Consider the following 14645-nt stretch of genomic DNA (forward strand, 5'->3'; position numbering starts at 1 on the left):
ACAATCAGCCAGCTGGCATTTGAGTTAAAATACTACTTGAATTTGTTTCCAAAATACTGTGAATTTAGTAATTCAAAATTACAAAATAGTAATATTTTGTGACTTTTATTTATTCTGTCCTTTTGTTCTTGTTGAATACCTGCTAGCTGAGGCTGCCTGACTGCTTTGCAGATATTAATCAATAGGGATTGAAGCGCATACGTAGGAGCAGGGTTGTGGCACCCCTGCTGTAACAATCACTGCTAAGTGAGGCCATAAAGCAGTTACAGACTGGCCAAGGATGACAGTGCAGCAGGAYTGCGCGGAGCTCCTCTTTTCACTTGGACAGGCCTGCCACAAGGTCGCACAGCCCAGCTTATAAATGCACCTGATACATAGAGCTGAAGCCCTTCTTTGAAAATGCCAGATAACTAGTTCCTTTTAATATGGCTGAAGCTTTCCAGTCACTTTCTAATGATACTTTTTCAAGTTGAAACTCAGGTATTAAAAGTGCTGACCTGACAGTCATTTGTCTACACCGTCTACCTACTGTATAGTTTTTTTTTCCCAAAGATGGTATTATGCAGAACCTTCTGTATTTCTGATGACTGAATCTTTGTGTATGATTGAGAAAAAATTATGGAGAGAGAAGCAGGTGYGTTTCTGTACACTAAAGCAAAAATTTTTTGAATCAGAGATTTTTTGATTTTGCTGGCACAATTACTACCACAATAATATTTACATATCTATATATCTCCCATTTCATTTAGAACAAGATGAGAACTGTATTTTAAAAAATAATGACAAAGTTCAAAGAGTAGCTCCAGAAGTATTACATCCTTCTGAAAATAGATTGTGCATTATTAATTCTTCATTTCCCACAAGTTTATTTCCACAGGATGGGAGTAATTTGCAATGGGATCTGGTCTGACTGTAAAATAATTGGCAGAGATACCCTGAGTCCAGCAATTCAGTTGAGAGGATGTGATCGGCTATTTTTTAACAAAACCCTTGACAGAAGAGTATGTATTCTCTGGTCTATCTTAAAATTAGAGCTTGACTTGTTTATGTGCATTGACTCGTTTTTGCTTGTTGAACTGCTTGGAGATTGCCATGAGAGTAATAACATCAGGAACTGTTCAAACACACTAGTAATTGAAAAGCTTACACATGTCCTGTCATCCATGCATGTCTGTATCCAGCCAGAGGTGACGAAACCAAACATGGTATGTGGATGAGTGTAATCCACTAGTAGGGTTATGAACTCTTCATCCCTTAAGAGTGTCAGGAACATCTGCACTGTTCCTGACTGCTGGAATGTGCCCTCAGACCTGTGAGCTGGCTGAAAGAGGTGAAAAGACTTCAAATCACATGAAGACAATTCCCTGTTGATCATGTTACTTGCTTGCTCTAGCAAATACCCAGAAATATCCCATGCTTTTGACACAGGTTCCTGAGCTGTGGTTTTTACTCTGGAATGTGCGAGTTTGGGGTGATTGGCTGTGTAGATTTAATTCAGCATCTTGGGATAGTCAGGAGTGTGCCAGTTGTCTGGGGTCTTTTGGGAAACAGCAGTGGTCTGATTCAGGTATCTTGCAGTGGAAAGTGCTGGTAGTCCCTTTGCGCTTGCCATTGCATATGCAGAGCTGAAATTCTCCCCCTCAGGTTTCCCAGGTTTCATTACCATGGGATGACTAGGCAAGAAATGCCATAGCAGTGTGTTCAGCAGCTGCTCTTATTTGGCTGAGATAGAAGTGGGAGAAATGAAGATGCTCTCCTCTGTAAGAGAAGGAGCTAGGACTAAGCAGTGCTAGCCCAGCTCTGCGAGACAAGGAGCTGGCCCAAGGGGAATGTCCTGTGTGACCGCACGGAGAGCTGGTGAAGAGGAGCTGGTCAAAGGCCCACTGAGAGAAGATAGGCTAGGCACTGGCAGGTAGAGCTTATCCAGAGCTACTGTGATAACTCCCTGTCCTACTTTCACCTTATACTAGTGTAGAAATTCAACAGAAATGAGTGGGAATCAGGTAAGAATCAGGGGATAAATTAGTTATCTCAGGTTCTTACTCTTTATTGCCAAAATGACACTTCTCAAACTAGCTGGAGGGCTGCAGGCTGGTTAGGGGGGTGGTCAGAAACTATTTGGCATAATTCTAGTAGCAAAAAGTCATTTCTCTGGGGATTTGCTTTGATACTGTCTCTCCCCTTAACTGCAAAGCCAGGGGCTACTATTCTGGTGTTACGGTACAAACACTAGCTCTCAAAAAGGAGCCAGTTCACCAAGGCCTGCATTGGCGAGCACATATACATATGGCACAGTRTATCTGATAAACATTCTGGGCTCGTGTCTACGTTGTTCCCAGGCTACACTTCTCAGCAGCTGAAGATCGAGCCCCTCGGAACATATTTCTAGCCCGTAGACTAGAAATAGAGGCATTGTCAAGCCTCTCTGTCTTAATCTGTAAGGCAAGAGGTGAGGGGAGGCAACACATAACTATGCATGCGTGTGTGTGTGTGTGTGTGTGTGTGTATTTATTGTTGGGAATTCACTTGCGAATACCCTGGAGCCCACTGCTAATGCCCTTGCTGCATTTGTTTACTTGATTTGCAAAGAGAGAGTTTCACTTAAAATTGTAACAGGTGAACAAGTATCTTCTCGAAAAGGCACACTGCAAAGATTGAGCGAACTGGCAAGCTGAGCCAGGTAGTGAATGGGCTGAGTAACTGAATGAGTTGGCCCAGCTGGCAAAGCTTCCTCGGAAGAACGCTGGCTTCTTTCCACCCTACTCTGCCTTGGTAACGCTCCCGAAACGTGTGGATGCTTTGGCTATCTAGAGTGCACCATAATTTTGGGTTATATAAATTCTTGGCCGGGCGCGGAGGGGAAAGGGAGTGTGCAGCACCCCCTCCAGGGAGAAGTTTGCGCGCCGGGGGAGATTTGCGGCGGTCCGTCGGCTGCTTGCACGGAGGCAGGTCTCCAGATCCCGGCTTGGCTTGGAGGCCTGCGTGCTTTCAGCCCCCTCTCGCGGCAAGTCGGAGGTATGCAGGGCCGAGCGAGCGCGGCTCCCCGGCGCCCCCGCCGGGCGCAGGGCCGCCCGGGCGGCGCCTCGCCCCGCCTCGCCCCGCGCCGCGGGCGCCCCGTCCCCCCGCGAAGCTCCTGAGAGCGCTGGGCCCGGGGCATCCTGCAGGTCTGAAGACTCGCCGGGGCAGTGCAAGGGCAGTGGGGGGGAGGGGGGCACACGTAGCCAACCTCTCTGCCTCTCGCTCTCAGACACTAGGTGTTGTCTTGATTTACATGCTATTTTGTTTGCATCGCTCCAATAATTTCTCCTAGAAAAAATGATGAAGGTCGATAAAGTATAGAAAAGCCAGCGTGGAGGCTCAGATTTTCTCAGCAGATACTGCCTCTTGATGGACTCCTATTTCTTTAAAGATCGTGGAAATACCTGCAATGATTTCTTCATCACAGAGATACTATCTCTGGCTCAGGAAGTCCATGAACTGCAAATTGCTTGAGGCGAAAAGATTATTCTGAGAAAATATCACTTCAGGCTTGCCCTGATCTCACATCCTAGGCATCTGTCAGTGGAAACAGAGGGAGGGAGAGACACTGCACTCCATGGATCTTGTTCTTGCCTCAGCACAGCTATCTTCCTGTAGTCTGGGGCATAGCTGAAGTCACTGGCAGGTGTGCTGTTTAGGAATCGCTCTGCAGTCAGCTTCTGCAGAGTCAGAGAGAGAGAGAGAGRGAGATTTGTTACCAAGATGCATTTCTACACAGTGATTTTGGCTGTGAATACAATGATGTAGCAGCTTGTTCCTACACCACAATTCATCACCTTTTCTGCTGATCCACTGCAACTGTTTGCAGGAATCTCTGTAGAATGGGCAAGATGGGAATAAACGTGTAGAGGTGGGAGCTTCTTAACCTGTCACCCCTCTCTGGGAAGCTACAGGCTTTCTCCTGCACGTCTTGTGCAATCTCAGTGTCTTAGTTATGAGATTTTAGGAGGTAAGCTTCTAAAATGTACACTTCCTTACAACTACTATCAAGGCCACTTCATAATTTCCATTCATAAGATCCTCTTTTTGGTTACTTGTAACAGGGATGTCCAATCTTTCTAACTGGGTTTGCTGCACAGAAACTTTTTCTGGCAACATACTCATGCTCAGCAGGGTCAATGCTTGCTTATATGAAAATACCGTTATATGAAGATACTTCCTTATATGCAAATACTGAAAATATCTGTTACATAGCATACAAACTCAGCTGAATCTTTGCAGGTTGCACAGTTGCCAGTTACACTATCAGCTCTAACATAGCCTTAGCACTTCTGGGTATTCAACTTAGTCACTTGAAACTTGTCTTTAAAACAGTCTGTAGAGAATAATTCTGCCTTGGGCTGGGATTTTCTACCGTAGTACAGTATATGGTAAATGTTGTAGGTTTCTCCTACAATACAGCAGAGACCAGCAAGTTCTGGGATAGAGAAAGTAAGACAGAAGCAAAACAAAAAACAAACAAAAAACTAGGAGTATGGTTTGTGTGATGAGTCTGCAGTTAGAATATCTGCAACACACAATTAAAGAAAAAAAGTAATTCTGCTCTCATATCCATTAAGTCGGGTTATATGAKTTTAAATGAAAGCAGAACGCAGCTATTTTGCTGTAAATTCTGCAACAAATCAGCTATATAAAAGCATTAAGTCAAATGCTTAATTGGTGCAAATGGCATATTTCTGCTATTAGTTTTGGAGTACAAACAGCCTCTCAGTCTCAAATTGATGAAAAAAAATGATAATAGTTTCAGATGGGTGAAAAGGTCCAAACTCCAGAGGGTGCTTCCCAAGCTAATTTACTTTTTCTTATGTAAACATCTGACTACAAGAAAGGAGAGAAGTTCTCTGTATTGCTGAAAAGAAATTTCATCAAGGAGGGACTCACTGCCCATTGGCCCCCCTCTTCTGGTGTGTTTTGAAACAAATCTCAGTTATGCTGAATGTTTAAAGATGTCTTAACCATTTTTTCTTGGCCCAAAACAGTGTGCAGATTATAACAAACCTCTCCTTCAGTCTTGGAAATATTTTTGAAAGCATTCTTCTATAGCACATCTATCTCTACGGTTCTTGTCCAGGGCAAGTATCAGYGGTATCACTCAGCACAAAAATGATCAGTTTTTCACCTGAAAGCAGCGTTCAGAGAACCACAGCATTAAACAGAGGCAGCTCACCAGGAATTACAGTGTGTCATCTAAGTACTTTGAAAGGAAAGGATCTAGTCCTTTCTGGATGAGACATCGTACTTGCTCTTCAGGTATTAAGCAATTCAGAGGTTAAGTTTACTTAGTTACAGCATCTTAGCTTAAACAGTAGGAACCAGATCCCAGCTGCACCATCAGGTATTGAGCAAGTACTGCCCCATCTAGGGGCTTGGGCTACGCAAAAATGTCTTCCCTTCATATCCAGATGAGGTTTGAGATTCAGGTAGAGCAGCCACACCAACCTGGCCTGACATGTGCTGCTTGGCTAGGGAAATGAAAGCAGAGTGTTCCAGGCTGGCAAAGGAGACACATGCTCAGGAACAGCACGCAGTGCTGCCGTGACCCCTGTCTGGTGTGGACTGGCCTTTTTTAACATCACTGTGAGCAGGCCTCTAGGGCTGCAGGTACCAATCATCCTGATGGCTACAGTTTTATAAGGATCTGGTGTGAGTCCCCCTCCATGGACAGAGGGGTGCAGATACAAGGCACAGGTACAGGGGTGCCCCCTGTACTCTTTTCTTCTCTGTTCAGGGCCCACTGAGCTCTGTTGCTGGCACTTGGACTACTGCATCCTTAGTGTACCTGCATGTACTCCCCTGTCCTTTAAAGTCTATTTTCAAAGGAAAACTGGCTAGGTGTTATGATATTTAAAAGATATCAGCTACAATTAGATGGATAATGGAATTACCAGTTTGTGGCTAAAATAGGGGGGGAAATGTGGTTTGGTCAAAACACTCTTTACATGAAACAATTGTACAAATGACGGAAAAATAAATGCCCAGTGGTCTTGGCCCTTGCGACTGATACAGCAAAAAAAAAAAAAAAAAAAAAAAAAATCTTTTCTGCTTTGTCCCATATTTCACGGTTCTGGGTAGAACTTTCTTTGGCCTTAAGGTATATATTCTTAAAGCCTAGCCCATAGTTTGAGTGATGCATTTTGCTACATGCATAATGAATAACTGCTGAAGTGAGCAGCTGGACAGTAATTGTCCACCAACAGGTAAAGCATACAAAGACTAGCAAGAAAATGTGAGTAACAAAGTGCACCTAACCCTAAAATACAGCAGTTACTGCAACTGTGTATGGAAGCAGAGAGGGATGAGACAGGAATACTCCTCTCCAAATATGATCCAGCAAAATCCCTAGAAATGGTTCTCTGTCTCTCAAGAGCGGATGTACTGACATGCTATCTCTGAGATGGGCTGAACTGCCCCTTTCTCAAGAGGTGTTTGCTGAGATGGCCAAAAACAATTTAATTTGAGTACTGTTAACTAGAAACTATGGTGAGACTCAAGGATTATGGCTCGCCAGTGTTTCCTGTGTGTGGTATACAGCAACAAACTAGAGTTTGCAAGAGAACCAGCTGTGGCCCTTGGCAACCAAGAAAAACAGGAGCACTGGGACTTGAGATGCATCTGAGGTCTACCAGAAGGCATATAATTCCTCAGGGCTGAGCCTCAGACCATGCTTGCCTATGTGATGGACAGTCAATACCAGAAAGCGGCTGAGCATTAAAATCTCCTGGTTAGCTAGTGCCTCCTCTACTCCCTGGGTAATATACTCTCTTTAGATCTAGGTCCTGGCAATACTAGAAGGGGGTCTGGGCCTGTAGCTTTGGCAGGTAGTTATTTCAGTAGTGCCTTATAGTGTGATATGGTATATGTCAGCAAGGTTTCCTGATAACATAGTTACATATTACCCTGACCAATATTACTAAAGCCAATCCATTGACTTGTTGACATCTACAGCAGTGATTTTCCAGGCACAGAACAAGTTTTGTTTTGTACATATCTTGCCAATATACCTATGTCAGAAATATTTTATAGGGGAAACCCCTACTTTGGTAGATGTTACTGAAACAGTTACACTGYGTTTACAAGCTTTACACACAACTGAGAAGCATCACCTGGTGAAATGAGATGATGGGTTTTGTGTCCTTGCTGTGTTCTACAACACTGAGCTATTCAGGGTGTGGTCCATCAGCCAAACAAGCTGACTAGCAGGAATAATGTGACAGGGTCTCTTTTGGAGGAAGCATTTCGGCCAGCAGCTTCGGGTGGTCTTCATGTTGTGACAACATTATTCCTCTTTCAGGGCCTTCTGGGAGCCAGCAGTTTTGGGGAAGGGACAGGCACACAGCGGGGAAAGGATCCTTTGATCTCCCCTCAAGGATATGGTGATCCGGAGGGAGCGTGTTCAGTTCTGTGTATACTGAAATTCAGTGTGTGCCTGTATGCCTCCATGTGCAGAGGCTTTTGATAAGCTGGACGAAAGTCCTGGCATAATGGCCTAGAAATCCTGGGAGCTGTGATGTGACACCTCACAGTTAGAGTAAGCCAATGCCAGTGTAGTGTCAGGTACAGGTAAGTGTTGGAGCAATAACCTCTTGCAGAGTGCACAGGAGGGCAGCACCAGAATGGCTACTATCTGTAATTATAGTTTCATCAGCAGTTAGTCTGAAAAAACTTAGGAAATGGCAGCAATATTTGCAAGGCMGTCTGCCAAGAGTCGTCTTCCCTTTCAGTGCTGAGGACTGCTGAGCTCCATTGTGTGTGAGGCACTTACTTTCTAGGCAGACTCCTGGACTTGGACTTGAACATATTCCTTGTGTGAAAAACTGCTGTTTTGCTGCTTGCTTGTAGCATCAGGAGGGCAGGAAGGCAGTGGCGATGCAGAGGCATCTGATGCTTGCTGATTCAGAAAGCTGCTCTTCTCCTTACAGTCAGAGCTGCCACACTCATTACTCTATGGGATCATACAGTCACCTGAAGATCTTCTGCCTCCTCCCTACTCTGCATACGTTGGACCTTCCAGTGTCCATCTGAAAACTGTGTTACAGTGTCTGTGTGGATTTCTCCTAACAGCTCAATCCACGACCCTTTTCTTTCTGAATGCCTTTCAATCTTAATTTGACCCTGGATGCAACTAATCCTTGGAGAGTGTTTGTGTAAGTATCAAATACACTACAGCCCCTTCAGCCTGGCAGCCCCTCACAGTCTTATATGTCTTTGCTGGGAAAAATCCTCACCTTTCAGTCCAAGTCTGCATCTAGCTATTGTTCTACCCTAAAGCCCCATCTCTTAGAGTATGAAGCAAGCAGCTAGTCTTTTGCTGGCTGGCATGCTTCAAACAGTAACCCTCCCCGAATTTGTAGCTATACTGCACTTAAGCTACTCTGCCTATATAGCTCCAGTTCCCAAGTGGCTCTGTTTGGTCATTTATATTGCTTTTTTTTCATGCAGCCTGAGTGTGGGGCAGCAGTGGTGAATGTCAGTAGTGATGAGCAATCTCAGAAAGAGCCCAATCACCTTGGGCAAAATCTAGCCTGATAAACTGATGGGTTCATCACACACAGCATGTAGCAGGCCTTTTGCCTACACGACTCGTTCAGAAGTACGAAAGACTTTTCTTTTTTATTGAGAAAAGTGGGAAAAAAAGACTTCATTCCACAACTCCATTTTTATAAGAAATTCCTCAGAAAAGATGGGCATGCAGTTCTCATTGCTACATTCCTTTCTAATACAAAGTATTTTGCGGAAGGCATTTTCATAAAGCAGTCCTACCCCTGAACCTAGCCAGGATCGCATCACCGAGGAATTGTGGCTTAAACTAATTAAACATGTGAAGCTACACTTGATGTTTATAGAGCTTGAAAGAGTGTTCCCCACTAAGACAGTAAAATGTTGTTTACTGAATCACTAAAAAGCACTTAGAAGCTTCTCCCATGATTTCTAAAAACATCTAAAGGGCCACCATTACAAAGGGTAAGCTAATTAATTAATGATGTATTAGCTGAAATGGGTGGGCCAAGGTTTGAAAAGTTCATCTAGCCCAGCTCAGAGCTGAAAGGTTTGAAGTGTCAGCTCAATGATTTCCTGAGGCACACCCATCTGTAAAGGCATATTCCACACCTTGAATCTTCAATGAGTAATGAGTGCTAGGGTAATGGAATTAGAAAATATTTTAAGAAAACAACACAAAATATCAAGGGAAATTACTTAGAGTATAATTGAAAACAGAAAAATTGTGATGAAAACAAGTGATGGAGAATTTAGCCTGAAGTTCAAGAAACTCCGGAACACTGACGTAAATCCATATATCATCCAGTCACTGGTGCTGGGAAGCAGAAAGAGGTATCCAGTTGTTGGTATCCTACAGAATCCTACCTGTAATTTATAAAGTGAAGTACTAAGGATGGCTGAGGGTAGAAAGCACTATGGAAAAAGTATAATTTTGGTATTAACAATCCTTCAACCTAGGAGCCATTCCAAATACAGGTTTGACTTAAGTGTAATCAGCCTGCAAAACATGAATGCTCATCAGTGCAGTTTAAAGGAACATGCATATGACATTGGCAATGGGTTCAGGAGATAGTTTTATATTAGCATTTTGTATGTTGAGAATTGAGAAGGTCTATGCCACTCAGAGAGACAGTTTAGGATGCATGCTGGTAGACATTTACAGATAAAAGCTTGTTCTAGGATCTGAGGTTTTAGGATCCCCCTTTTTAAGCTGCTTACACATTTATAGTGCCACATTAATAGTAATAAAGAATATATTTTTTTTTTCAAGGAGAGCAAGGTAGATTTGTCATCTTGAATCTTAGTTTTTTTCCAATTTAAATAGTGCAGAATTTCTTTCTTGACATGAATCATGATGCTTAGCTTTTACGCAGCATATAATCTCACATGTTCTAATGTTAATTAAATTCCAAAGAAGCAGTTTTCTGATCTCTCCACAGGGAGCTTGTTTGCCTTAAAATGAAACTACTGGGCTGAGATAGTCTCTACTATACTAGCATTACGTTCACTACATTAACTCAGTAAAGACTTCAGCATAAGACGTGTAGCTGAACCTCTGTAATCCCCTTTGCTTATCTGGAAACCCAGGGCTCTTGCACAGTGTTCCATTTGCAGTGAGGTCTTACACTGGTGACTCATTGCGATATTAACCTTTCCATTTGTTATAGCACTGTGAAGTGTTATCACATCATTCAAACAAGTTGCACAAATAAATGAGCAATGTACACATTGCTGTGCTGTGGCAGTGACCAGGCTTTGTTTGCATAGCCTACCACGCACTAGCTAAGAATTGTTGCACAGTATTTGATTTTACTTCTCTGTCGCCCTTTAGAAAGGGGMTGAAGTCTCAAAAGGAAAGTCTTAGGCTGAAGGAGTGTTTGTCCATCGAGAAACAGCTTCTCTTTTCAGTCACAGACAGAGCGTACTCTCACCTAGCACACAGTCCTGGTAGCAGGAGAGTGCAAAGGAAAGAGAAAAGCCTGCCATAATGCTCTAACTTGAGAGAAACTTGGACTCTGCCTCAACCAAACTCTCCATTTGCACTTGTGTGGCTCCTATGGGCAATTGCATATAAAGTGTTGGGAAAGAGATGAGATTAAGGTTACAAGTTCCCAAAGGGGCAGTGTGGAAGGAGTAATGTTTCACCATTTTGGGTGCCAGAGGAGGTTGCTATGCTCCTTCTAGACTTCTGCTGTTTCCTTGCGCTAGGGGAAGGCTTGAAAGAAGAGGGATAAGTGATGTCTTTCTGCCTAGCCAGTGACTTGGGGGTGGGAGAGAGTGGAGGAAGAAGTGAATGGTTAGCTGGTTGAGCAGATGAAAGCTGGTCCTGCTGTTTAGACATCAGAAGAAAAGAGACAGCCTAGTAAGGTGTTTTCTGGCTATGTGACCTGCTAGAAAAAGAGGAAGAGCAGGGACCAATATCCAAATCTGGGCTGTTCCCAGGCCATGGGGTTGGTAGGAAGAGCACTTTTTTTCTGGAGAATGAAAGGACCATTTGCCTGGCTTTCATATATATAAAGAATAAAATAGGAAATGCTCTTATTCAGGGTGAGAGTCCTGGACATCTTTGAATCCACTTAGCATTATATACAGTGTCCGGATGCGCATCCTGAGAGCTCTCAAATATTCCCAGAGGTTACAAGCTCAAGCACTTTACTCAAGAGAAAGCTGAGACTTTCTCAGGTGGATACAAAGCAAGCTAAACATTACTCCTGGGATATCCAATAGACTCTACACAGCCATTATATTTCAGTGCATGCTGGAAATATTTTTTAAGGTCCATATCCTAGAAGCAGTAGATCAAATCCTGTGTGATCCTTGTTAGCATCCCATCCTGAACTGAACATTTTGAATTTGCATTGTCATGAGGTACTGCTAAGCTGGGGTATTAGTCCTCTACCAAGTAATCCCATCAGAATCAATACTAGATGAAAATAAAAGCAAAAAGTTCAGTCTATTGCTAGTTTTATAAAACACTTGCTCTCTTTCAAGTTACTTGGGTTCTGTTCAAAAAGAGAAAAGGTGTTACACTGTTGGCATATTTGAAAGTACCCTGAATCTAACAATGTTTTTGATAAAACACATATAAACAGCAGGTCTTTTGACAACAAGTTAGATGACAAAGTGCGGGAAGAGTTTTACTGATTATGGAAAAACCTCTCACTGCACAAACAATGACCTTCTTGGCTGARCCTATGTAATCAAAGAAAATCAGACAGTGATTTCTAACATATGTATATTTGTACTGAAATAATTAAAACTTACAGCTGTGTCCACAAATTTTCCTTTCAAACACCACCTTCACAGCACTCACATTTGCCATAATCAAAGAAATGGAAGTAAGGAAAAGTGCAAGTCTGCAGTCCATTAACAAGAATAGGAAATGCATGCTGCAAAAAAAGCTCTTTCAATACAAGTATCAATAACTCAATTTGGAATAACTTGCGGTTAGTGTGATTTGCTTTTAAGAAACTGAGTTCAAATATGTAATACAGCAATAGTGGGAAATGGTTTAGATTACGCAAATAAAGTAAAAATCATTTCTGAATGTATTTTTATTCAATTTTCTCATTGTCACAAGCTCGGAGCCTGATGTCACAAATAGCTAAGCAGCTCTTGGGAATTGTCAAATGCTTTCCAGTCCTACCACGTATAAGAGGAGGCTTGAAGGTTTTAAAGCACTTTGGAGGAAAGCATTTTATATCTGAGAAGCAGACAACAAAATCCACAGGACAAATTGTGTCAGAATTACCATACTAGGCAGTGAAAATCTTTTTCAGAAGAACATAAACATGAGTATACAGCCTCAGACCTAGGGTCCGTTTGGCCAAGTATTCTATTTCCAACAGACACCCTACAGAAGAACATCTAGCAGGACGGGGGAACATATATCAGACCTCCCTAACACCTTCCTAGCTGCCAACTATTTTCTGTTCAGAGGACTTACTGAGCCCCATGAGTTTGAAGGCAGCTCTCGTAAAGTCTCATTTTTTTTCCCTCCAGACTTCCCATACCTTAAATCATCCTTGCTGCTGCTTGAAACTTTCCCATTTCTAATACATCTTTTCTGAGAGCACGGAAATGCACTGTGTACTCCAAATATGGGTAAACCATGCATTTATGCAGTAGTATTTAGATGTCCTATGTTTTAGTCTCAATTTCTTTCATAATAATTCCTAACATATGATTTGATTTTTTTGAGCTGATTTGTTTGTGGAACTGTTTGTTATACCCAAGACGTTGCTGCTGAGTAGGGAGAGTCAGCCCAGAGCCAATTACTTTGTATGTGAAGTTAAGATTGTTTATCCTGTTTTATATGCATCTACACTGATTTTATCTGCCTTTTTATTGCTAGCTATCCTCAGGTCCTTCTACAAACCTTTCCAATCTGCTCTTGATCTTCCTACCTTGAATGACTTCATGTCATCAGCAAACATTGTCATCCCCGTTTGCCCTCTTTTCAAAGCATTTATGAATGTGGAGAACAACTGAGCCCCAGCACGGAGCCCTGCAGGATCCACCAGGGATCTCCACTTTTTACTCCCCTGTCTGTTCCTCTCTATTAACCATTTATTTTTTCATGTAAAGATGTTTGCTGTTATGCCACAGCTGTTTAATTTCCTTAAAAACGAGCAAACTTTGAACTTAAAAATATTTCACTTCGTCAAAACTTCTTTAGAAACTCAAGTAAATTCCATCAACCTATATATCATGCTTACTCACTTTCTATAAAACACCATAAGAGAAGTAAGCATCATGCTTCCAGCATGGAGTACCACACTCCCTACAGCAATTTTATTCTTTTAGCTGCTATTTTGACTTGTCTCTCTTATTCCTTCAGCCAGGATACCAAGTTTCAGTATGTTATCTCTAAGTTTAACCTCTCAGGAAGTTCAATTGCTTTTGATTAATTACGAAAATTAACAGCCCCCCCCATATGTTTCAGGATGATGAAAAAAGAAAAAAAAAAGGAGCTATTGACTGCAATTAGAAGATTTATAAATCTACTGTTAAGATGTACTGAGTCAAATAGTTAGTTTAGCAGAAAAGTAGCAAGCAAACAGGCTTATTTTTGTCTTAGCTCCTAAAAGTCTCTTTTCTATAGTAGAGGCTGCCAAATTAACAAATATATGCTGTCTTGCTATCCAGTTTGCTGAGGGTTTGATCCAAACAAAATCACTATGATCATGTAGGTTTTCTCCATAGTATGGACATTTTACCTGCATATATACATATATATGTATATGCATATATATATGCAGTAGCTCTTGGATGAACAAAGCTGTTTCCATTTTAATTAAAAACTCCTTGAAGATGGAATATTTAATAACTCCTTCATTAAAGTCTGACTCCACTTACTAACACTATTTACATGGCATAGGGCAGTAATGCTGCTCATAACCAACCTGATCGCCTTCTAKGATGGAATGACTGGCTGGGGAGATGAGGGCAGAGCAGTGGATGTTGTGTACCTTGACTTCAGCAAGGCTTTTGACACTGTCTCCCATAACATCCTCAAAGGCAAGCTCAGCAAGTGCAGGTTAGATGAGTGGACAGTGAGGTGGATTGAGAACTGGCTGAAAGGCAGAGCTCAGAGGTTCRTCATCAGTGGTGTGGAGTCTAGTTGGAGGCCTGTAGCTAGCAGTGTCCAGGAGTCAATACTGGCTCCAGTTTTGTTCAGCTGATTCATCAATGACCTGGATGAGGGGACAGAGTGCCTCCTCAGCAAGTTTGCTGATGATACCAAACTGGGAAGAGTGGCTGCTACAGCAGAAGACTGTGCTGCCATTCAGAGAGACCTGGACAGGCTGGAGAGTTGGGCAGAGAGGAACCTCATGAGGTTCAACAAAGGTAGGTGCAGGGTCCTGCACCTAGGGAGAAATAACCCTAGGCACCAGTAAAGATTGGGGATTGACCTGCTGGGAAGCAGCTCTGCAGAGAGGGACCTGGGGGTGCTGGTGGACAACAAGATAACCATGAGCCAGCAATGTGCCCTTGTGGCCAAGAAGGCCAGTCGTCTCCTTGGGTGCATTGGGAAGAGTGTTGCCATCAGGTTGAGGGAGGTGATCCTGCCCCTCTACTCAGCCCTGGGGAGGCCTCATCTTGAG

This window comes from Rhea americana, unplaced genomic scaffold (assembly GCF_003343005.1).
Source record: "Rhea americana isolate MKP2758 unplaced genomic scaffold, rheAme1 scaffold_57, whole genome shotgun sequence".
Taxonomy (NCBI): domain Eukaryota; kingdom Metazoa; phylum Chordata; class Aves; order Rheiformes; family Rheidae; genus Rhea; species Rhea americana.